This window comes from Elgaria multicarinata, chromosome 3 (assembly GCF_023053635.1).
Source record: "Elgaria multicarinata webbii isolate HBS135686 ecotype San Diego chromosome 3, rElgMul1.1.pri, whole genome shotgun sequence".
NCBI classification, from domain to species: Eukaryota; Metazoa; Chordata; class Lepidosauria; order Squamata; family Anguidae; genus Elgaria; species Elgaria multicarinata.
This window is the reverse complement of record NC_086173.1, coordinates 8,656,977-8,681,394: the sequence shown is the minus strand read 5'-3', so window position 1 is coordinate 8,681,394 and position 24,418 is coordinate 8,656,977. Positions and strand designations below refer to the sequence as shown.

The following is a 24,418-nucleotide window of genomic DNA, read 5'->3' as shown; positions in this document are numbered from 1 at the left end:
TTGGCCTGTCCTCCGCCGATGGCGCTGAGGCATGTCGCAAAGCCCCGTTGCCGCGGCGAGCCAATCAGGAGGCGAGGGGGCGTGGCTTCCTGCTCGCCCGGGATCACGAGGGAAGGAGGTGAATGAGGGAAAAGGGGAGGGGCGGTGGACGTTCGTTCTCGGTATGAATGGGAAGGGAGGGGGGGGGTGACGCCGTTCTCTAGGGGCGGAGGTTTCCGAAGGTGAAGTTAGCGATTGTAACGTAAGGAGGGAAGGGTTGCGGCGTAGCAGCCGGAGGATTCCAAAGGGGACGGGGCTCCGTCGCAGTGGGTGAGAGCTGGACAGATTCAGCTGAGGAATTCTAGTATAAACCACCCTTCCCCAAACTGGTGCTCTCCAGATGCGTTGTGCTGGCTGGGGGATGCTGGGAGTTTTAGTTCAACACATCTGGAGGGGGCACTAACTTGAGGAAGGCTGTAAAATATTCCCCAAATCTCTTCTCCTGATGTTCTAGGGCACATGTACACCGCATAAACTGGTTTAATAGTGATTCTTGTTCCTTAGAGGAGGATCCTGGGGGCTGTAGTTCTAGGGTGACCATATGAAAAGGAGTACAGGGCTCCTGTATCTTTAACAGTTGTATTGAAAAGGAAATTTCAGCAGGTGTCATTTGTATATATGGGAAACCTGGTGGAATTTCCTCTTCATCACAACAGTTAAAGCTGCAGGTGCCCTGCCCTCTTTTGAATCTGGTCACTCTAGTATAGCTCCTGCGGCTTTAACTGTTGTGATGAAGAGGAAATTTCCACAGGTTCCCCATACATACAAATGACATCTGCTGAAATTCCCTTTTCAATACAACTATTAAAGATACAGTAGCCCTGTCCTCCTTTTCATATGGTCACCCTAGTAGTTCTGTGCAGAGCTGGCGGTGCAAGTACAGTGCTCAGAAATCTGCGGGGAAGCTGCATTACATCAAGTCAGACCATGGGGTAGTATCCCACATTAGTCCTACGCAGAGTAGACCCATTGAAATGAATGAGACAACTGACTTAACCCCTATTCATTTCAAAGGGTCAACTCTAACGTGGGACTAACATTGAATAGTACCCCATGGGTCCACATCTACTGGTAACAGTTCTCCAGGATTTCAGATGGGTTTTCCTATTCCTGTGTAAAACAGATGCAGCGTAGATATGCCCTCAGGAACTAGAGCATCCAGGGGGCATCCATTCTTCCCCACCCTGACTTTATAATGAAAACATGCTTGATCTTATTCTAGAATAGCTGTTAGTCTGTTTTAGCAAAACCAAGAATAACCATTTACACAGTGCTGCATCAAAACCAACTCCAGAGTCGTGTGGCACCTTAAAAAGTAGTGCTGCAATTCAATACTCACTTACCTGGGAGTAAGCTCCATTGAACTCAATGGGACTTACCTCTGAGTAGACATGCATAAAATTGGACTAAGAAATTTATTCTGGCATATGCATTCATGGACACTGTCCATGTCATCAGATGCAGGAATCCTATGGTAACGTAAAAGGCAAATATTTTTATCTCCAGGATAAAACATCAAATTAGACTCTGGCCCATAAAAAATGTGTGTTACAATACATGGGTTAATATGCTGCCACAGGACTGCTGCTTGAGTTTGAGCAATGTAAGATTAGTGCATACTTTCCTGAGAGTAAGCCCCATTGAACACAATGGAAATTACTTCTTAGTGAACACACCTCAGACTGCATGGTGTATTGTAGTCTGTAGGCAGAAGTGCTCAGTTCGTATAAATGTTTCAGGTTTTAATTGGAATCTTTAGCACAGTTGTTAGGATTGGACTCATATGGCCTTATTTCTGAGTAAATGTGCATAGTTTTGGCCTTTTAAATATTTGCAGCCCATAAGCAACTTTTTATGACATTGGGCCAGTCACTGATTCTCAGCCTAACCTACCTCACAGGGTTGTTGTAAGGATAAAATGGAGAGGAGAAGCATCATGTACACTACTTTGGGTGCCCTGAAAGAGGAAAAATGGTGTGATATAAATGTAATAATAAATAAAATTTGAGATGCAAACTGTTTTGTAGTTCATTCTTCCTCACATCATTCCACCTGCAGTCCACAAATCTGCAAGGCAGCATCACTACACCTCATTGTAATACTACCCCAGCTCCCTCCGCCCCAGCATACTACAGGTACAATTGGAGTCCAGGAATCCACACAGCACACAAGTCATACAATAGACAACAGGAGTTACAGACTGCAAAAGCTTGGGCTGCCTATGATCCAACTGGTCATCATTCAAAACCTCTTCTAAGGCCAGAGGCTGGTGGATTACCAAGGCTCAGCTGACTGAAATGAAGCTGAGAAGTGTCAACGCAGGGGAAGGGATTATACCCATTTTAAAGTTGCAGAACCAAGGCAAGACACTGCAGCTGCTGCAATTTGACTATATCACAAGTATTTTCTGCACCATGGGTAGACTAGCCTTCTCTAACTTGGTGCCCTCCAGATGTTTTGGGCTACAACTCCCAGCATTCCAAACCATTTGCAATGCAGGCTGGGAGTTGGAAGTCCAAAACATCTGGAGGGCACCAGGTTGGGTAATTCTTGGTTTGACCAACAGGTCTGAGTTATTTGGTTATGTATCTGTATTAATATCTGTGTGCTTTCAGAGGGGTCACTAATCTATTGCAGCAAAACCAGCAGAGAGTATTGTGGCATCTTAAAGACTAACAAATTTATTCTGGCATAAGCTTTTGTGTGTGTGTTTCACTACATAACTTCAGTATCAATGTCAAAGGGCTACAATCAATATTTGTACTTTGTCAATTGCCACATCATCTGTCTCTATTAGTAGAGTCCAGAGCAGCAGAAAGATCAATACAAGCTGCAGAGAGATATTTAGAAAAATATTTAGCATATCCCAAAACGGTGTCTACCCTTTAACTAACAAACCTCAGAGCAATAATCAGTACTGCCTGACTTGCTTTGCATGCTGAAAGGGCAAATAAGGCTGTCTGGGGAATGTTGGAATTGTAGGACTTTTTTCTATCAAAACATATATAGCACTGCTCCTCGATCTGCTAACCCTCTCTCCGTTTTCCTCTTCCTCTCCAGGCTGTTCCCACTATGCTCACGTCTTGGTTAAGAGGGGCATTGTTGAATCCTCTTTGGCAAGTGTAGAAGCCCATTCCAAGACATTTCTACCCTTCCCATATCCACAAGCAGCTTGAAATGATGTTGGTCCATGGCTGACACTGTAGAAAACCTTGTGCATCTAATACAGAGCTGCAGTGAGGCTTCCATGCCAGCTGCTGTGGAGTGGAACGCCTTTCGCCACTCTGCATTGAGAAGAGCTAAGAGCAAGCGGTTACTTGACAGCCTGCAGTGGCTATGCAATTCAAAAAGCCAAGCAACGCACCAGGATTCTGAGCATCGGTTTGGAAACAAGGCTCAGAAACACTTCTCTATTCTTATTCCTGAGCCTAGAAGCTGCAGAGCAGAGAAGGAAAACAAGGAAGCTCTGGCTGTCAGGCAAAATGCAGATGACAGGCCTCCTGGCTGCTCGCCCACCCAGGAAATCTCAATCTGCTGGGCTTTCTCTCCATCCATGGAGTTGGCATTTGCTGCAGCATTGTGCTAAATCAAGGGAATGTTTATTTCCCACTATTTGACAAAGGAAATAGTAGATGTTAGGGATTTGTTGTAGGATGGTTAGCAAGGCACACGGCTGGTCCCGAATGCCTCTTTGGGCAGGTTTTGGGTGCCATTAAAAGTAGGGCGACCATATGAAAAGGAGGACAGGGCTCCTTTAACAGTTGCATAGAAAAGGAAATTTCAGCAAGCATCATTTGTATATATGGAGAACCTGGTGAAATTTCCTCTTCATCACAACAGTTAAAGCTGCAAGTGCCCTGCCCTCTTTTAAATCTGGTCACTCTAGTATAGCTCCTGCAGCTTTAACTGTTGTGATGAAGAGGGAATTTCACCAGGTGCTGCATGCGTACAAATGACACCTGCTGAAATCCCCTTTTCTGTGCAACTGTTAAAGATACAGGAGCCCTGTCCTCCTTTTCGTATGGTCACTCTAATTAAAAGGCAGAAAACAGACCTACTGTGTTAAATGTGAGGCTTGCTCTCTCTGTTGAGGCTGTAATCCTAGGCACATTTAATAGGGAGCAAGGCCCACTGAACACATTGGGACTTACTTCCAAATAAACATGCACAGAATTGTCCTGTTTATTTACAATTTTCTTTTCTTTATGCTGATGGGCGCTATTCGAATTTTCTACCTTGGATAACACAAATGTTTGAGGCCACTTTCACAGGTTCTGATGCCATGCCCCACCAAAGGTATTTCAATCTCACATTCCCTTAAAATGCAAATGTCTTTTTAATATATATGTATGTGTGTGTATGTGTGTATAATATATGGCTTAGTCCTATGAAGACCTAAGCAGGCATGAGGAAGCTCTGGCCCATGGAAAGAATACGGCCCACAGGGATTTCCCATCTGGCCCACCAAATTTCTTCCCCAGGCCCCACTCCTTTCCCCTGCCCCACCACCGAGAGGGGGGAAGGCTTTGCTCTGCTGCAGAACAAAGATAAGTCCTTTTCTCTGCATGCATCAGCTGAAGAGGTAGGGCGGGGGAAGGTGTGTGTATGTGAAAATGTGTGTGTGGGAGTAGAGTGACCATATGAAAAGGAGGACAGGGCTCCTGTATCTTTAAAGTTGTATAGAAAAGGGAATTTCAGCAAGTATCATCTGAATGCATGTAGCACCTGGTGAAATTTTGTCTCCATCATAACAGTTAAAGCTGCAGGAGGACTGCCCTCTTGACCAGACACAAAAGAGAGGAGGGTGCCTGCTGCTTTAACTATTGCTATGAAGAGGGAATTTCACCAGATGCTGTTTACATACAAATAACACCTGCTGAAAATCCCTTTTCTCTACAACTGTTAAAGATACAGGAGCCCTGTCCTCCTTTTCATATGGTCACCCTAGTGTGGGAGGGTCCATGCTGGCAATGGCCCCACACACTGCTGGCAGGCAGCCCCCTGCATCCCAGCCTGAGACTCATTCAGCCCCAAATGGTTCACCCTGTGGGAAGGACATCTATTCTGCTGTTGATCCTCCCTTTTGACAATGTGGATAGGATGTGCACACTATTACCGGAGCAGAGGAGCTGTAATGAGACAAAGAATTAAAACAACATATCTTTAACGCCAATTAAAATAAAACTTAACCCTCTAACGATGCATTAAAAAAAACCTCCCTAAAGAAATACATTTCAACTTGCTGATGAAAAAAAAGTAACACAGATGGAATGTGATATCCCTCTTAGGGTAGTGAGTTCTACAGGCTGGGTGCCATAATTGTGAAGGCTCTGTCTAGGTCTAACTTATCAGAAAAGAAGGGTCTTTACTGCCAATTAGAAATGCATAAAATAAAATAAATAAATAAATAAATTAGGGAGCGTGGCTCAGTGGTAATTTGCATGCTTGGCATTCTGAAGGTCTCAGGTTCGATCCTTCATATCACCAGATAAAAGCCGCTGTTCAACAAAGTAGCCAGGACTTACTAGATATACCGATAGTATTCTTTGGGCAGAAAAGTGAGTTATCAGTGACAACACAACAGATAATAATATCATAGGCACCTACTAGCATGGCAGTTGCAGGTACAGTAGATGAGGCATTTGTTATTATTATTATTATTATTATTTATTTATATAGCACCATTATTTATATAGCACCATCATTTGGAGAAAGAAAGCACATCTTAACAAGTAAGACCTGCAATCCACACAAAGGAAAAATGTATGGCTTGCGTGCAGCAGTTTAGGAACCAAATGAACATTTCTTACACTCACTGAGCAATAGATTTTATTTTTTATTAAAATATTCTCAACCCGCCCTATCTCAATAGGGAGGGATACAATCAATCAATAAAACAGTTCATTATAAAACTATAAAACAATAATAAACCACTGTCCAGTGCCTGCATCATAAATATAAGGTCGGCACTAATAATACAAGCAAATTAAACTGAGCATTATTTATTTATGTATTATATTTTTATACTGCCCAATAGCTGAGGCCCTCTGGAAACTTCACAATTAAAACTGTAAAATACAGCAAATCAAGACTTAATATAAAGCTTTAAAAGGTTTTTTAAAAAATACCATGTAAAACCAAAATAATCCCAGCAGCAGTAACAGCCCAGGGAAAGACTGTGTGAAAAGATGTGTTTTCAGGAGGTGTTTAAAGGATGTAACTTTTTCCATTTTCTGAACCAGATGAGGGAGGGTTTTCCAGATGGTGGGTGCCACTACAGAGAAGGCCCGCTAGAGTCAATGACATCCCAAAACCTAACTTGGTCCCAAAATAAAGCCAGGTGCCAATCAGGCCTCTAAGGGAGCCAGTGTGGCGTAATGGCTAAAGTGTCGGACTGGGAGTTGGGAGATCCGGGTTCTAGTCCCCACTCAGCCATGAAAACCCACTGGGTGACTTTGGGCCAGTCACAGACTCTCAGCCCAACCCACCTCACAGGGTTGTTGTTGTGAGAATAAAATGGAGAGGAGGAGGATTATGTATGCCGCATTGGATTCATTAAGGAGGAAAAAAGGCAGGATATAAATGCAATAATAAATAAAAACAAATAAATTTCATAACTAGGACCTCACAGCCAAAAAGGCCCTCTCTCATTTCTCTATGTAAATGTAATATACAGTTCCCAACAGTGGGACGCAGAGGAGACCCTTCTCCCCGCTTAGCAGATCTTACTATTCAGGCAGGTGTATACAAGGAGAGGTTCTCCTCCTTCAAACATCCCTCGATTTCTGTACATCAAGTTGCTATTAAAAGCCCAAGAACAGGTTTGACCTTCTGCCCCCCTGGACAGTTAGCAACCTTAAATATTCAGACATGAGGCTTAAACCAGCTCTGCTTTAAGTTCTGCTTCTAAGTTGGATTGTTAATCAACCTCGATAGTTCTGCCTTAAAAAGCAGTTGGAGCTGAAGAGCTTGGCTGGGGCATCACACATTGTTTCCTGCCTCATTTGACAGACAAACAAGGTGAAACGGCAGTAAACCCACAACTGGAGCCTTCCCGCTCTTCCAAGAGCTGTTTATATGCATGACTCCTGCAGAGCAAAAGATACATGTAACCATATGGTACCTTTTATGCTTTCCTGCACAGGGTAACTAGCCACTCAGGAGAGATGATTTGGATATGGGGAAATGATGGGGGGCCCTCCCCCCCATCTAAATCAAACTGAGAGACCCAGGATCTACACTTCTGCTTTAAAGCACTTCATAACAGTTATAAAGCGCTTTAACTGCTTTAAAGCGCTATAAAACTGTTATAAAGCGCTTTAAAGCAGTAGTGTTGATCCGGCCAGTGGCTGCATTAGCTTTCTAGGAGAAAACCCCACGGAAGATCACTTCTTATACGGCCCTAAGTTTCACACCTTGGATTTTTCATATCCAACATGTGCTTGGTTTACCACAACAAACTGTTTTCATAGCACCTATAAAGAGGTTCTCTACCCCCATTCTCCCCCAAACAGGAGGAAAAGACCCACTTCATAATAGGAATGATAACTAACAAACCCTTGCTTCTGCAAAAGTTATCAGGAGCAATGAACTTTGAGTTAAATGTCATTCTTAAATGCACTCAAAACTGGCAGGGGAGATAGGCCCGGAAAACAGGGGTACCTACCCTGGTGGAATCCAGACTGAGGCTGGAAATGGTCACCCAAGATCATGTATCTTCCCTGCCTGGTGTCCTCCAGATGTGTTTGACTGTGACACATGAGTTGGGGAAGGTTGATGTAATATATTGACAGCTATTGAAATAATGTTAAATTATGTAAAGTTTTCTTTTCACTATGAAATAATGAATCCTGTTTTCAACAGACATAAATTTCCTTGGGCACTTAACTCCATCACACCTAGTCTTTTTAATCCAGTTTTCACCTGCGGTTCCCCCTCTGTTTCCTTAGCGAGTCGAGCACCGGGCACTTTCACATCTGTGCATTGTTGCTCTCTTTCAGCTCATGTATCTTTTCACCTGGAGTGCTAAATAAATATCTCTTCTCCCAGGCAGTTAACAACATAGGCTGAAGGGGGGGGGGAGTTGTGTTTTTTTTTAACTGACCGCAGAATAGTTGTTTTAAATGGATATTGTTGTTTTTATGCATTTGATGGTTTTAAATTTTTGTATATTTGTTTTTAATGTTCATTGTTTTTAACTTTTGTAAACCGCCCAGAGAGCTTCGGCTATGGGGCGGTATATAAATGTAATAAATAAATAAACACTATGCCGTTGAAATCTCAATCCCTGCCCCTTGGGAAAGGTTTACCAGCGAGGAGGAGCGAAGGTGTGTTTTGCTAGTTTCAAAGGGTGGGCAGATGAACAATCATTTTGATTTCTTTTGTAAAGGTGGTCAGGTCCCCTCCTTTGCTCCAAGGTAACCAAAATGTTAGAAAAGTGCCCAGCTCCGAACCAGAGTTGCTACGGTAGTTGCTAACGAAATGTTGCAAAATGTCTATGAGAAGCCATTCTTCGGATAAGTAAAATCAAGTGAATGTTCTCTTAAAGAACATCCAGTACCTATCTCTTTGTGTTGATGCTTGCCAAAAGAACATGCCATGTCTTCTCTTTTCAGCTAGAAATTTCCTGTTAGATGGTGTCTACATATTTGACACCAGAGAAGTTAGTGTATAAAACCTAGCTACCTCCCTTGCGAGGTAGGCACATGCTTTGCAGCAATTATCTCCTTGTGTCTCTTTATTCTGCAGAATAAACGTTGTTTGACCCATAGTTCATCTCCTCTCCTCCTTGTGTGCTGAATTGGACTTGGTACACCAGGGAACGAGCATTTTTTGCAACAAAAATGCTTACATCTACGTAAATTTTAAAGATAAAGTGACCAAACTTGGCGCAGCTGAAAAACTGCACACCAGGCATGGCGAGTGTGTGATAAATCGCTGGTGTGATGGAGCTCTTAATCAGGCCAGCAGGCCAGGCAGAGTGCACCACGGCAGCTTCTCGTTAGCCTTGTGCATGCAGCTTAACACAGAAAAGCACATTCAGCCACTGAAAATACGGGGGGGGGAAGAAAGTTAGATTATGATGGTGGAGGGCAGCAATCAGCTGCTTGGTGGATTTTGGCTGAACAGTTCCAGTTCAGTCTATCTGAACAGTGAGAGTTGGGTTTTTTTTAAAAGCAGTAGTGCCCTTAAAGCTCTACAGCCATTTAACTTGCCAGTTCTCAAGGGGGAATTAGCATAGAACTGAGAGCCTGTCCTGGAAAACAAAAAGGCCAAGCTACAGTAATGCAGAACTCCGAAGTGCAAGGCGCACCCAGATGCCCAACCTCAATGCGTAGAAGCTAAATGTGCCAACATGTAGCAGTAAAAACCTAGAAAAGGCTCTCTTGCCAAAGCTACAGCCCTTTTATCCCGGGAGTGTAATAATCGGCAATCATTAAATAAAAGTCTAATCAATAACCACTTCAGTGTTCATTAACTGCACCTCTTCCAATGGCCCACTGGGAGGTTTGAGACCGAGCACAGATGGAAATCAAGCCCTGTAAAGAGATACTTTGGCAGAGCCGGAGTCAACCGTGCTCATGTTCAATAATTATTCTGACTGTGTTCTTATTGGTGATGTAAAAGTCCATCGGTCCCAGCAAAACACCTGCTCACTATGTCTCAGGGGGCTTGTGATTTGGTGGTCGAGCCATGAGCAAGATTACATGGATCAATTCCCAGCCATGCTATAAACATTATAGATAACCTCAGAAAATCAGTCCCCCCATTGCTCTTTTGGGGTGGGGGGTGGGGGAAGGAAGGAAGGTATGCTGCAACATATCATGCCCTGCTTGTGAACTTCCCAGAAACATCCAGTGACCTAGATGATGATGATAATAATAATAATAATAATAATAATAATAATTTATTTCATAGAATCATAGAATCATAGAATAGCAGAGTTGGAAGGGGCCTACAAGGCCATCGAGTCCAACCCCCTGCTCAATGCAGGAATCCACCCTAAAGCATCCCTGACAGATGGTTGTCCAGCTGCCTCTTGAACGCCTCTAGTGTGGGAGAGCCCACAACCTCCCTAGGTAGCTGATTCCATTGTCGCACTGCTCTAACAGTCAGGAAGTTTTTCCTGATGTCCAGCCGGAATCTGGCTTCCTTTAACTTGAGTCCGTTATTCCGTGTCCTGCACTCTGGGAGGATCGAGAAGAGATCCTGGCCCTCCTCTGTGTGACAACCTTTTAAGTATTTGAAGAGTGCTATCATGTCTCCCCTCAATCTTCTCTTCTCCAGGCTAAACATGCCCAGTTCTTTCAGTCTCTCTTCAAAGGGCTTTGTTTCTAGACCTCTGATCATCCTGGTTGCCCTCTTCTGAACATGCTCCAGCTCGTCTGCGACCTTCTTGAATTGTGGAGCCCAGAACTGGACGCAATACTCTAGATGAGGCCTAACCAGGGCCGAATAGAGAGGAACCAGTACCTCACGTGATTTGGAAGCTATACTTCTATTAATGCAGCCCAAAATAGCATTGGCCTTTCTTGCAGCCATATCGCACTGTTGGCTCATATTCAGCTTGCGATCTACAACAATTCCAAGATCTTTCTCGTTTGTAGTATTGCTGAGCCAAGTGTCCCCCATCTTGTAACTGTGCATTTGGTTTCTATTCCCTAAATGTAGAACTTGGCATTTATCCCTATTAAATTTCATCCTGTTGTTTTCAGCCCAGCACTCCAGCCTATCAAGATCACTTTGAAGTTTGTTTCTGTCTTCCAGGGTATTAGCTATCCCACCCAATTTGGTGTCATCTGCAAATTTGATCAGTGTTCCCTGCACCTCCTCGTCCAAATCATTAATAAAAATGTTGAAGAGCACTGGGCCCAGGACTGAGCCCTGCGGCACCCCACTCGTTGCCTCTCCCCAGTTTGAGAAGGTTCCATTGATAAATATTTGTTGCCCGCCTCTCCCTCTGGATCGAGGCGGGGTACAACAATAATAAAAACACCATAAAATACATACAACTAATTCAAACGTTTAAAACCAGTGCATCATTAAAAGCAGCACACCATTAAAAAAGGCATCTTAAACTTCAACTGGGTAGGCCTGCCGGAAGAGATCAGTCTTTATGGCTTTCTTAAATTCTGGAAGACTGTTAAGTTGACAAATCTCTCCCGGCAAGCCATTCCACAAACTGGGAGCAGCAGAAGAGAAGGTCCTCTGGGTAACAGTTGTCAGCCTTGTTTTTGTTGGCTGGAGTAAATTCTTCCCAGAGGACCTGAGTCTGCGGGGCGGATTGTACGGGAGGAGGCGATCCCGCAGGTAGCCTGGACCCAAACCATGTAGGGCTTTAAAGGTGATAACCAACACTTTATACTTTGCCTGGAAACTAATTGGCAGCCAGTGAAGAGATTTTAAAAGTGGTGTAATGTGGTCACCCCTAGGTTTACCGGTAACCAACCTGGCTGCCATATTTTGAACTAGTTTAGGGTGACCATATGAAAAGGAGGACAGGGCTCCTGTATCTTTAACAGTTGTAGAGAAAAGGGATTTTCAGCAGGTGTTATTTGTATGTAAACAGCATCTGGTGAAATTCCCTCTTCATAGCAATAGTTAAAGCAGCAGGCACCCTCCTCTCTTTTGTATCTGGTCAAGAGGGCAGTCCTCCTGCAGCTTTAACTGTTATGATGGAGACAAAATTTCACCAGGTGCTACATGCATTCAGATGATACTTGCTGAAATTCCCTTTTCTATACAACTTTAAAGATACAGGAGCCCTGTCCTCCTTTTCATATGGTCACTCTAAACTAGTTGAAGTTTCTGGACTAGGCACAAAGGTAGCCCTATGTAGAGTGCATTGCAGAAGTCAAGCCTCGAGTTACCAGCGTGTGCACTACCGTCTTTAGATCTTCCGATAAAAGGACCTGATACAAACTGGGACTTGTGATCTAATTCAGCGTTCCCAGTGAGGTGACAATCCATATTTTGGCAAGGCCTCACTACAATCATGAATTTACTAAGCAGCCTTAGGCCAGGATTCCTCAAATATTTTGAACTTGAGTTCTGCTTCTAAACTTACTCTACTTTCTGCACGCCCCCTCCCCCCATCATCCATTTCACAGGTAAGTAAAAGTACGTTGTACTCAAAGCCAGTGAAGTGATTTTGGCCCCGAGGCAGATCATAAGAAGCACCATGCTGGATCAGACCGAGGGTCCATGTAGTCCAGCACTCTATTCACATAATGGCCAAACAGCTGTCGACCAGGGACCAACAAAGCAGGAAATGGTGCAACGGCACCCTCCCACCCATGTTCCCCAGCAACTGGTGTATGCAGGCCTACTGCCTATGATACTGGAGGTAGCACATAACCATCAGGGCTAGTAGGCATTGATAGCCTTCTCCTCCAGGAATTTATCCAGCCCCCTTTTAAAGCCATCCAAATTGGTGGCCATCTCACGAGTGTTTCACTCACTCCCTGGCAATACTAATACTCATAACAACAATAACAGGAAGATGTAAAATTCTAGCTGGAATAGACTATACAGACAGACACAATACAGCTGCAAAAATAATTCACCAACAAATGGCTGTCAAATTCAACCTTATCAAACATCCTACACCATACTATACACACCCACCTGAAACAATCTTGGAAAGTGGAGATCATAAAATATACTGGGACAGAACAATTCATATTGACAAGACAACACTTTGCAATCGACCAGACATAACAGTTATAGACAAAAAAGAAAAAAACACCTACCTCAATGACATAGCAATACCTAATGACAAAAATGTTGTAGAAAAAGAGAGAAAAGTATACACCACTGGCTAAGGAAATTAAAGAACTATGGTAACAGGAAAAAAATGTGTTGTTGTTGTTTTTACAAAAAAAACTTCAGAAATGGGGCTTACCAAAATACATCCACACCAACATCCAGAAAGCAGTCATACTTGAAACATGTTCAATAGTCAGGAAATTTCTGAATCAGCAAAAGACAGCAGGGCAGGATCTACACTATTCATTACACCGTTGTTTAAGTGCATTGTTGTGTCCTCCCTTGCTACGTTACAAAATGCAACTTGAGCCCAGTCAATCGAAATACCTTTTCTTCTATCGTTTTACCCCGGCACACTCTTCTTTAGAACGTTCTTCATTAGGCTCATACCGGCTCTGAAGTAAACCTCCTTCTTCCGGTGACTCTGAGCTAGACCTGCCGGGATAAGCCGGCAGGGAGGTGGGGCGACGCGTAGGGACGAGGGAAGCCCTGCAGCGTCTTAAAGGGGCCACGTGCGCCCCGAAAGATAAGCGGTTTTTTAAAAAAATTAAGCCTCTGTCCCCTCTTTCACCGCCCTCCCTCCCCCTCCCCCTCCCCCTCCCCCTCGTCGCGTTGTGCCAGCTCTCCCTCCCCTAGAAAAGCCCTCACTTGTCCTAATCAGGAAGCAAAGACCATGGTCACGAGACATGACTTTGAAAGACGGCATTGAATACAACGAAAGGTTGGGGCACATTGTTAGTTTTAAAACGATTTTAACAAAGTGGAACGGTTTTAAAAGTCAGAAGAAACGTAACAACAACAGCATCACGTGACTGCTGACGTCATCTCTGCCAACTTGTTACGTTTCATCTAGACAAGTGTAGACGGGCTCCAGGACTTAGCAATGGCTGTCATGTTCATCTAGAAAAACCGCCATGTGTGAGAAAATAGAGATGATTGATGATGATGATAATGATGATGATGGTGGTGATGGTGGAGAAACCCTTTAGGATCAGCAAATCTTTGGAACTTTTTTGTGATGGGGCCCATGTGCCCTCAAGGGTAATCTGTCAGAGGTCACAAGTCAACAGGCAGGGCTGGAAACAAAATTGGGTTGGGGCTGCCCTGCGCTCTCCCTCTTCCAAACCATGGAACAAGCTGCTGGAAGAGGGGCAAATCACTCTTGCCAGAAGTCTGAGCTGATTGAGCTCTGCATTGAGCAGGGGGTTGGACTCGATGGCCTTATCGACCCCTTCCAACTCTGCTATTCTATGATTCTATGATCTCTTGCAGAGCTCTTCCCCAACTCCATTCCAGCTTTGCCCAATTTCCACCCCTCCCCCCTAGGCTCCCCATACCATACCATACTTCTTTATTGCAATCCATAGATCCATGAAAAAACAAGAATCAAACATGAAACATCATACAGTTAGAGCTATTATCAACTTTCATCTAATACACAGAGAGCTCTAATCCTGGCCGCCACTGTAAGAAATTTAGCAACAGCCAAAGTTACTTTTGAGGACTCATCTTCCTAGCTCCCCTCACCTGCATGAAATTAGGGCAAGGGCCACATTAAATTAGGCTGAGGGCCACGGGTTCCTCAGCCCTGGTTTGAGAGAAGATGTAAAGCGTTTACAAATTTACACATAATCCAAATGGTATGGAAAGGTTAAGTAGGGTGACCCTATGAAAAGGAGGACAGGGCTCTTGTATCTTTAACAGTTGCATAGAAAAGGGAATTTCAGCAGGTGTCATTTGTGTGCATGTCGCACCTGGTGAAATTTCTTCATCACAACAGTTAAAGCTGCAGGAGCTATACCGCAGCTATACTGTGACCAGATTTAAAAGAGGGCAGGGCACCTGCGCCTTTAAATGTTGTGATGAAGAAGAAATTTCACCAGGTTCTCCATATATACAAATGACACCTGCTGAAATTCCCTTTTCTATGCAACTGTTAAAGATACAGGAGCCCTGTCCTCCTTTTCATATGGTCACCCTACCTGTGAGCCATTATTAGGGATGTTAAGGTTGTATTAAATCTGCTCTGTTTGAGGTCCACAGTCTTTCAAGAGGAGTGTAACCCCATCCAGAACTGGTTGACACCCTTCCGAACCCAGATTTCGGGCATTTGACAGTAAGCACCTCTGTCTTGTCTGGATAATACATATAAATAAATATGTTGGTGCATCAGTGAATTTGTAACTTAAACTCAAGGGTTTACCCCTGCTAGAATATATTATATAAATGCTTAGTCATACTGCAGAAGAGAAGCAATGCCAGACTCATGTCAAAGGACACTGATTTTCTAGCCATGACAAGCAAGTCATTTGCTCTATTTTCAGTTCTTTGAATTTATAACATTGAGTGATCTTGCTGTAATTCTGTTCCTTGGTTTCCTGCCAGAAATATAAACAGAAAATGTTAACCTTGGTTGAGTCCATCTTACAGCCCTTACATTGGTTTTCTACAATTACCTGGAAGTTCAGTTAAAATGGAGGCTTCACACAGTGCTTAATATACTGCAACATTATCCAGTGCTGCCCTTCCCCGTGGCCCAGATCCTTCTATGAAGTTTACTCACACGTAAGCCCCCTTTCCAATGTTACTTATATGTTTTCTGTCTTTAGGTCCGGCTTATATTTCCCTATTGATTGTGGTGGCAAAATTACTAATGGATAGCCTTTCAATTGCTCCAGTGTCTGTTTCTTTTCCTAGGAGGGGAGGTAGCTTTAATTACCAGTTTCCTCCTATTATTCCTTTTCCATTTTTATGGAGAAAAAGTGCTCTTTTAAAAATTTATAAAGAATCAAAGGAAGGCACTAATTAAAGCCTTCTTCCCAACCCCAATGGAAACCAAATTTGACACTGAGACAATTAATCACTAAGAACTGCACTGCCTGTCTATTAGCTACTGAGCCATGTTCAAAGTTTTGTTGTTGACATACAAAGCCCTAAAAAAAACTCAAGACCAGGATACCTAGCTGACCTCCTTCTCCTGCATACACCCAGTTGACCCCTGAGATCTTCTGAGGGAGCCTTATTGGTTGTTCCACAACCAATAAAATGCTGCCAGGTATATTATTTATTTATTTATTTACTAGCTGTACCCTGCCACGCATTGCTGTGGCTCAGTCTGGTTAAATTAAAAAGAAAGAAAAGACAAAGCGGATGTTTCTAATATGTTTAATTTCACAATGCTTGTGGATATACAATATTTTTAGTTGTTCCATTGTCTGTGTAGATATAGAGATTGTCTGGTTTGCCGACTCTAGAACACGCAACATAGAATTGTCCATGTGAGAAGCAATCTGTGTCTAGATCTAAACCGCACAATTCTAAAGATTGGCCCTGAGCTTTGTTGATGGTGATTGCAAACGCCAATCGAATTGGGAATTGCAATCTCCTAAATTGAAATGACATATCTGTTGGAATCATAGGAATGCGAGGAATGAGGACATTTTCACCTTTGAAAGGTCCTGTCAAGATTGTTCCTTCTATGACGTTGCTCAGTAATTTTTTTACTGCAAGCCGCGTGCAGTTGCAAAGTTTTGTGAGAGAACATGCAAATAGGAGAGGAGGCAGAGGCAGTGGATTGGCCTACTGTTTGGTTTTTAAAAAAGGATGTTTTTACGGTGAGGTTAGTGGAAACTCCTGGCAGTTACCTTTCTTCAGAACGTGTAACTGTCACAGGTGTGACATCTATATTCACTCAGCCAATTGTGAGAGAACATGCAAATAGGAGAGGGGGCAGAGGCAGTGGATTGGCCTCCTGTTTGGTTTTTTAAAAAGGATGTTTTTACGGTGAGGTTAGTGGAAACTCCTGGCAGTTACCTTTCTTCAGAACGTGTAACTGTCACAGGTGTGACATCTATATTCACTCAGCCAATTGTGAGAGAACATGCAAATAGGAGAGGAGGCAGAGGCAGTGGATTGGCCTACTGGTTGGCGATGTCACAATGACCTATAAGAGCAAATAGGAGAGAACATGCAGGAGAGAAGGCAGAGGCAGTGGATTGGCCTACTGGTTGGCGATGTCACAATGACCTATAAGAGCAAATAGGAGAGAACATGCAAATAGGAGAGGAGGCAGAGGCAGTGGATTGGCCTACTGGTTGGCGATGTCACAATGATCAGCAGGACTGGTTTTTAGGAGGCCTATTTCTTCGATTTCAAGACAAACTTTTGTCCCCATATAGAACATAGTTACATAACAACGCTCGCGTATTCGAATGCAACGTTGTGTCAAAATTTCAAAGCAATCAGTGAAGAACTTTCGGAGATATAACGTCTGTTTCAAACGAACATTTACATTTTTATTTATATAGATAAAGCGCCATCAATTTTCATGGCGCTGTACAGAATAAAACAAAACAAGACAATCTGCCATATGGCTAACAATCTTAAAATCACCGTAACAGACAGGGGAGGGAGGGGAAAAACCAATAGGGGTAGGGGACATTAAAACTAAGTATAGACTAGTATGACCACGCTACGGTTAAAAAGCTTTCAAGAAAAGAAATGTTTTCAAGTGAGATTTAAAAACAGAAATTGACATTGTGGTCCGCAAATGCACTGGAAGAGAATGCCAGGCATAGGGGGCAGCGAGCGAGAATGGTTGAAGACGAGTGATTTGTATATTATTTGTATATAATTGGGCCTTCTCAGTAATATCCACCTTCCAGAACACTTTGCCATGCATTGAGACAGAAACTGTGATGAGCTTTAAACATCTTGATATGTGTTACACACTTGATATATTTGTTTACACACTTTACCTGACTTGTAATGGACTTTGACACTGCATTATTTTATTATTTTATTTGTTGTAATTTTATATATCGTTCTCATACATTGTTTTAATTTTATATAATATATATATAGTTCTTTTTTTAACATTGGTTTTATATTCTATGATATATGTATTGTGAACAGCTTCAGAGATTTTAGGATTGAGAATGCGATCCTATGCATGTTTAGACAGAAAAAAGGCCAACAACTCCTACAATGTGCTGGCAAGGGAATGCTGGGAAATGTAGGAGTTTTTTCTGTCTATACATCCATAGAATTGTGGTCTAAGTGTATAAAAGTAGTTTAAGAGCACAATCCTATTGGAATGCCTATCAGCCTCCAAACTCAGAGACTGACAGGCATCCTGGGCAGAGCAGGAGAAGCGCAGAGACGGTCTTTGCCACCACGCTCCTCTTGTCCTGCATTTTTATTAGACAGGTTTTTTTGTGCCCGTCTAGCTGGGGTTCTGTGGAGCGGGAGGGAAGGAGACTGCAGAGGCCGAAGGATTTGCTGTAAGCAGGCATCCCCAGTCCCCTCCTCTCCCCATGTACAGACCCCCCCTTCCCTCTTCTCTGAGGTCACCTTCGAAGCTTGTTGGCCTTTGGGTAAACAGAAGACTCATGGGAGTGGTGCCAACCAGTCAGGGGGGAAAAGACCCATCCTCTCGGCCAGTTGCCAGAAGTGTTTTTGGGTGTGTAAAAGACAAGGGTTGAGGCTGCTCATTTCATTATTATTTTTATTTTCACAATTATTTATATGTCACCTTCCAGGATGCAATTCCTACCAAGGCAGCTTCTAAGTACAATGAAAATAATAAAATCACAATAGTGTTAACAATTCTTTCTCTTTCTTTTGTTAAAATCCATTAAAAAATCATCAGGATCCTTCCCACAGGGCAATTGGTGGAAGATGGACTTGAGGACAGGAAGAGCCCAGCTGGGAACATGAGCAGGTACTGGTTGGATCCTAATCTAACTTCCCCTCTCTCCTGGATCCTTCCCACAGGGGGGTTGGTGGTAGATAGTCCCACAAGAAAGACATGAGTGCAGCAGCACCCTCCAACTGATGTTCCCCAGCAACTGGTACACTGGGGAACATTACTGCCTCTGAAATTGGAGGTTAACATATAGCCATCAGGACTAGTAGCTTGACTGGTAGCCTTCTCCTCCATGAATCAATCCCCCTTAGTTCCGGCAACTGTTCCAAGATCACTGTGGATTGGAATTCCAGATGCAGCTCCAACAGGGCCTGAGGCTGAGCCCACTTCTTTCCTTGCCTGCACTCACCTCACGTGCTTTCTTTCCCCAGCATTTTTTCTGCTGCACCCGACAACACTGCCATTCCAGCCAAGTAGGGCCTACAGTTCCAGGGGGCCGTTCCTGGAAATTATCTCATTCGCCTGCTCCATTTCTGTGGGTCAGGGAGCGTTCCTCCCAGCTCCCAAGAGCTGTGTCTCTTTCACAGCACAAGGGCGATCTGGTGCCAAAAGTCGAGAGCACAGATTCCTTTGGAATCCCGCCTATGGGAGTGCAAAAAGGCTTCTGCAAAGGTCTTGCTATATAAGGCTATAAAAGGACATGTGCACTCGGAGTGTTTTGGGTCATCTCTTCCGAATATGCAACGTGCCGCTGAACATGAGTTGGAGAGGAAAAGAGAGCTTTAGTTCAAGGCTGCAAGTCTAGCAATGCACACTTATTCGGAGATAAATCTCATGAAGCCTCACTAAGGAGACCGAATTCATTAAAAGGGCAGCCTCCTACACCTTTCAACTTTGGGAAGAAGATAAAATGTTGGCCTATTTTCCCACTTTTTCTGCATTTCTTCTGCCAAAATTCTCTCCTCTACATGATGAATAAGGGTGCACGTTTAGACAGAAAAAAGTCCTATAACTCCCAGCATTCGTCAGCCAGCTGAAGGATTTCCCCCCCTGGCCAAACAGGCACCCTAGAAGTACTAGCATAAGGCTGCATCCAATGGCTGCCTCCTGATATGCAGTAGTTAGCAAGTGGTCATGTTTGCATCGTCAGTTTTGCCTCCTGATTTCTGCAGAACAAACTTCGCAAATGCATAAGACCAGCCAGGCTGTTTCCCCACTCCCCGACCAGTTGGCAATCCTATATTACAACCATGTCTTCGATTACATCCCATCTCCCTGAGCTCAGCTGCAGTTTTGCATTAGGACTGCCAACCTCTTTGCAAGACCTTGTTTCTTGAACAACACCCAGCTGGGCAGAGGTTAGCATGTGATCATGATCATCTCCATGTTGTGAAGTTTCACCCAAGCTAATAGCTGCAGATCAAATCTGCTGCTTAAAGGCATAGCAGCCAGGCAGGCCTTTTCTTGGTCAGTTGTTAATCTTCATCGGGGCGAAGTCAATGTCATATACTTCATCCACAGTCAGAGGCCACGCCTCCTTTTTTATTTTTGCTCCTACATTTCATAACAACGTAAGAGCCCTGCTGGATCAGAGGGTCCATCTAGTCCAGCATTCTGATCACCCAGTGGCCATCCAGCTGTCGACAGGAAACCCACAAGCAGTACATGGTGCAATAGCACCCCCCCACCCATGTTCCCCAGCAACTAGTGTATACAGGCTTATTGCCTCTGATACTGGAGGCTGCACTTGGCCATCAGGACTAGAAGCCATTGATAGCCTTTTTCCTCCAAGTCTCCGTTCAGTTTGTGAGATACAGAAATAGGGGTTTGATATAACCAAAGTTCAGTGGGAACTTCAAAGAGAAGGAAAGATGGTCGAAAGCTTCCTGCTTTAATTGCAAGATGGCCTGGAGGCAGACAAACCAAATATCTTTGTTTTCCAGTCAGGCTTTTGGAAGCATCTGCCTAGCCACTGTGGGAAAGAGGATGTTGATGAAAGATGAAGCTTTAGTCTGATCCAACAGGACTTGTCTTCTTACATTCGTATACACTATGGGACCTATACAAATTACTACAGAGGGCCTACTCTAACCATACCATTTGCTCCCCTCACAGGGCAGACCCATCTTGGCTCCAGCCGATATTCAGAGCTGTCAGAGTCACAGGAGTCTTAAGAGCAGCTTTTCAAAAACAACAGAAGTGATGTTTTGTTTTAAGGAAAAGAACTGGCCAAGGAGAGAAATAGCTGGGCAATTGGATTACACAACAGAGATGGACTGGAAACTTGAACTATTCCAAGCATTCTGTCTGGACTGAAACGGAATATAATTTGGAGAGGGAGAGAGGAAGACCCCCATCTCCAAGTCCCAAGGAACAGCAGGAGAAAACAAAAGGACTCTGGCCAGGAAATCTTGGCTCCTTGTGGGCTTTTGTTTATAAATGAAACCATTTCAAAATGATTCCCAGAGAACTAGATTAACTAAACTGGAAGGGACATGGGGAAGACTAATCTGCTTCACAGGGTTGTTTAGGGTGACCATATGGAAAGGAGGACAGGGCTCTTGTATCTTTAACAGTTGTATTGAAAAGGGAATTTCAGCAGGTGTTGTATGTCTGCATGCAGCCCCTGGTGAAATTCCCTCTTCATCACACCAGTTAAAGCTGCAGGTGCCCAGCCCTCTTTTAAATCTGGTCACTCTAGTATCGCTCCTGCAGCTTTAACTGTTGTGATGAAGAGGGAATCTCACCAGGTTCTGCATATATACAAACGACACCTGCTGAAATTCCCTTTTCTATGCAACTGTTAAAGATACAGGAGCTGTCCTTCTTTTCATATGGTCACCCTAGGGTTGATGTAAGGATAAAATGGGGCAACCCTGTCCCCATTAGCCTCCTCAGAGGAATAGCTGAATATTTAGTGAATGTGCAGCCCAAACCGATGTAGACTGACTCAGTCATGCCACTGACTTAGGTAGAGATCACTCCCACATAAGCATGTCTTAGGCAATCTTTTGCATGCTTACCTGGAAGGAAGACAAATTGGACTGCAACGTTGCTGCAGTTACTTGGGAGAAAGCCCAGCTGAACTCATTTGGACTTGCTTCTGAGAAAACCTATAAGGCATTGGGCTGGAAGGAGGCTAGCTCACCACCAAAATTCACAAAGGAACGTACCTTGTATTTAATCTAAAGGAGAATCTTACTATTCTCGTCACTTCTATTGCTTCCGTCATGCAGTTTCAAAAGTGTTATGATAGAGGGAAACTTAGGAGCAAGAAGAAAAGGAGGGTGCATCATAGGAAGAACAGGGTAGAAGGGAAACTCTGGTGTAGAGGTGCCACCTTTTAAAAACCAGACCTGCACCTTTTAATAAAAACCATAATGCAGAAATTTAGCTGGCAAAGCTCCACCCACCCACCCTTATTTCCATGCCAGGAAAATCCAGACTGCTGTTAAAAAATGTAGAAGCAGGCAGACTAAAAATGGATGGGAGCACTGCAGGAAAAGACGAAAAGAATATGGAATAAGAGGAAAGGTTAAAGAACTTGTTCAAGCCTTATGCTTCAATTTTGTGGTTAGCTGCCATATGTTATCTAATTACCATCCTGCAGCATTCACATGTTACAAGTGTCAGCAATTTATTCCCACTAACTGGTGCTTGAAACCACAAAGGAGCACACCGTGCTCAGGGTAAGGCTCTTGTCTCCTCTTTCCTCACCCATTGCCACATTTAACAGCTTTGTGACAGGGCAAAATCCAACAGGTGAAACGTTTCTGATCACTGCATCCCTGTACTCAGGGAATGCTGCACCTGTTGAGTATGTCTCATTCAGCTCAGTTAACTGTTCAGCAGCAATCCCACCGAGGTCAGTAACAGTGTTCTGCACTATCTTGTAGTTTGATCATTGCAGTTTCACAGAATCTCCATGCTCTGAAAATGGTCTCTTGCTGGTTTCTGACCATTTTGTGTATTACAACATAGGAACTCTTAAGGGGGGAGGGGGGAGCTGGCAACCTGATAAAACCAGGATTTTCCTTGTCTGATTGCTGCACTTGAATCCAGGAAGCCCACCACTCCCGTTCATCCAAGGACTTTGTCAGCTTAAATCATCCCCCTAAGGAAAACGGGATTATTATGCTGCAAAACTATACCCATTCACCTGGGAGTAAGCCCCACTGAACTCTATGGGACTTAATTCTGAGTAGACATGTACAATAGGATTACACTACCAGTGTTCGAGTTAACTGGGCTATTCCAAAGGTGGCTGAGATACACTGCCTCAGCGTAATTGACTACAAATATAAAGAATTGTATCTTAGCTGGATTTGGGCCTCTAGTTGCTCCCCACTGCAGGAAGGGCAGAAGTTTTATTACTTTTTAAGTCACACTCTTTTGGGGTGAATTTACAAATAAAAAGTCAACCCAAAAATCTAATCCCCCAGAACTCCAAAGCAAGTCCTTTGGATTGTACACTTACCTCTGAATAAATGGCCATTGAACACTGTGGGCTTACTACTCCCAAGTAAACACGCATAGGTTCTGGCTGTCAGTGCGATCTAGGGGATGTCGCCAATGTCAATCTAACAAGTCCCATTAATTTCAATGGGTCTACTCTACACAGGAGTAACATGGCAGAGATGCAACCCTAGGAGAACTTGAGAAAAAAAATAATAAAAAAATTCTTACCCGCCTCTCCATTTTGATCAAGGCGGGGAACAACCGTAAACAGTAAAATACATAAAACTAAATTAAAACATAATATACATTGTTAAAACATTCTAAAAACATCTTAAAATTCCACCAGAAGAGATCAGTCTTTATCTCTGATCTCGGCAGTTTTCCGGTGTTGGCATGCCTGTCTCCTCAGTATTAACCCCTCTGAGTTGAATGTGACTTGCTCTCTCTCTTAAGTTACTCAGAGACGTGGTTTTGCAGTCCCTTTTAAACTTCTTGTCTGAAAGAGTGAACAAACTAAAAATTACCCCTATGACCCACAAGGAAGCCTATATTGAAAAGTTGGTGAAGGTGTACACTGAAATTGACAGATGGAGCTTAACCTCTCTCCAACAAGCATGGCAGAAATATAGGGCTCAAGTTTGTGGCTCGCATAAGGTGGCAGTTTGAGTTTAGATTCTTTTTAAATAATACTGGATTCCCTGCTTTTTTTATTATGATTGCTCAGAAAACCCAATGTCTGAGCACTTCTACCCAACAGTGATTGGAGAAAGTGTGTATGGTGACTTTGAGGAAGCCTTTTATCACCTTAAGAACAGACTGATAACTACCAAGAAGAACCTTGAGGAAATTAGGGAAGGGGGGCTCTTGAAATACAGCCATCTGCTCTAGGTTCTTCATTGACTTCCCAGACATTCTGGAACAGCAGCGTAAATGAGAGACACCCCAGCAGAACCACTTTGCTGAAGAGGACAGACGCAAATATGACTACCTAATAACCTTGCACAGAGTTGTTAGCATAACCACCCTGTTTCATTTTTGAAGTCCAATAGGTTAGGCTACAGGGACTGGAAGTAATTTATTACCTGCATCTTTTTTTCCCTAGTTGCTCACAAACCCAACAGTTCTTAGCTTGTGTAGTTCTTGGGGGCTGAATTGGATCTCGTCCTAAGGGCCAAGAACTTGTCTAACAGAGTGGTGAATGAGGCACACGAACGAAGGCAAATGCTGAACCTGATATCCCTTCTTGCGTTCAAGAGTTCTGGTAGAGCAAAACACCATCCCCAATGCCACGAACGGTAATTATAACGGGGAGGAAGGGGGGGGGGAATGAATGCCAGCTGACTCTTGGTAGCCCGCAGCCACACCCTGCCGGCTGGCGACTTTCCAGCCAGGCCGGCTACACCTGGCGGGGAAGGAGGCCGGCAGTTCGCGGGCTGGGCGCGGCATTTAAGGCGCACCGGGGCTGCAGCGCGGCGCTCAGTCCGCGGCGGGAATCCGGCTCGGCTT

General features: G+C 43.7%; 1 pseudogene; it reads left to right on the top strand.

Moving 5' to 3' along the window:
• Nucleotides 1–18: 18 nt before the first annotated feature.
• On the top strand, nt 19–24,362 carry LOC134393904 (terminal nucleotidyltransferase 5C-like; annotated as a pseudogene).
• Nucleotides 24,363–24,418: the final 56 nt, after the last annotated feature.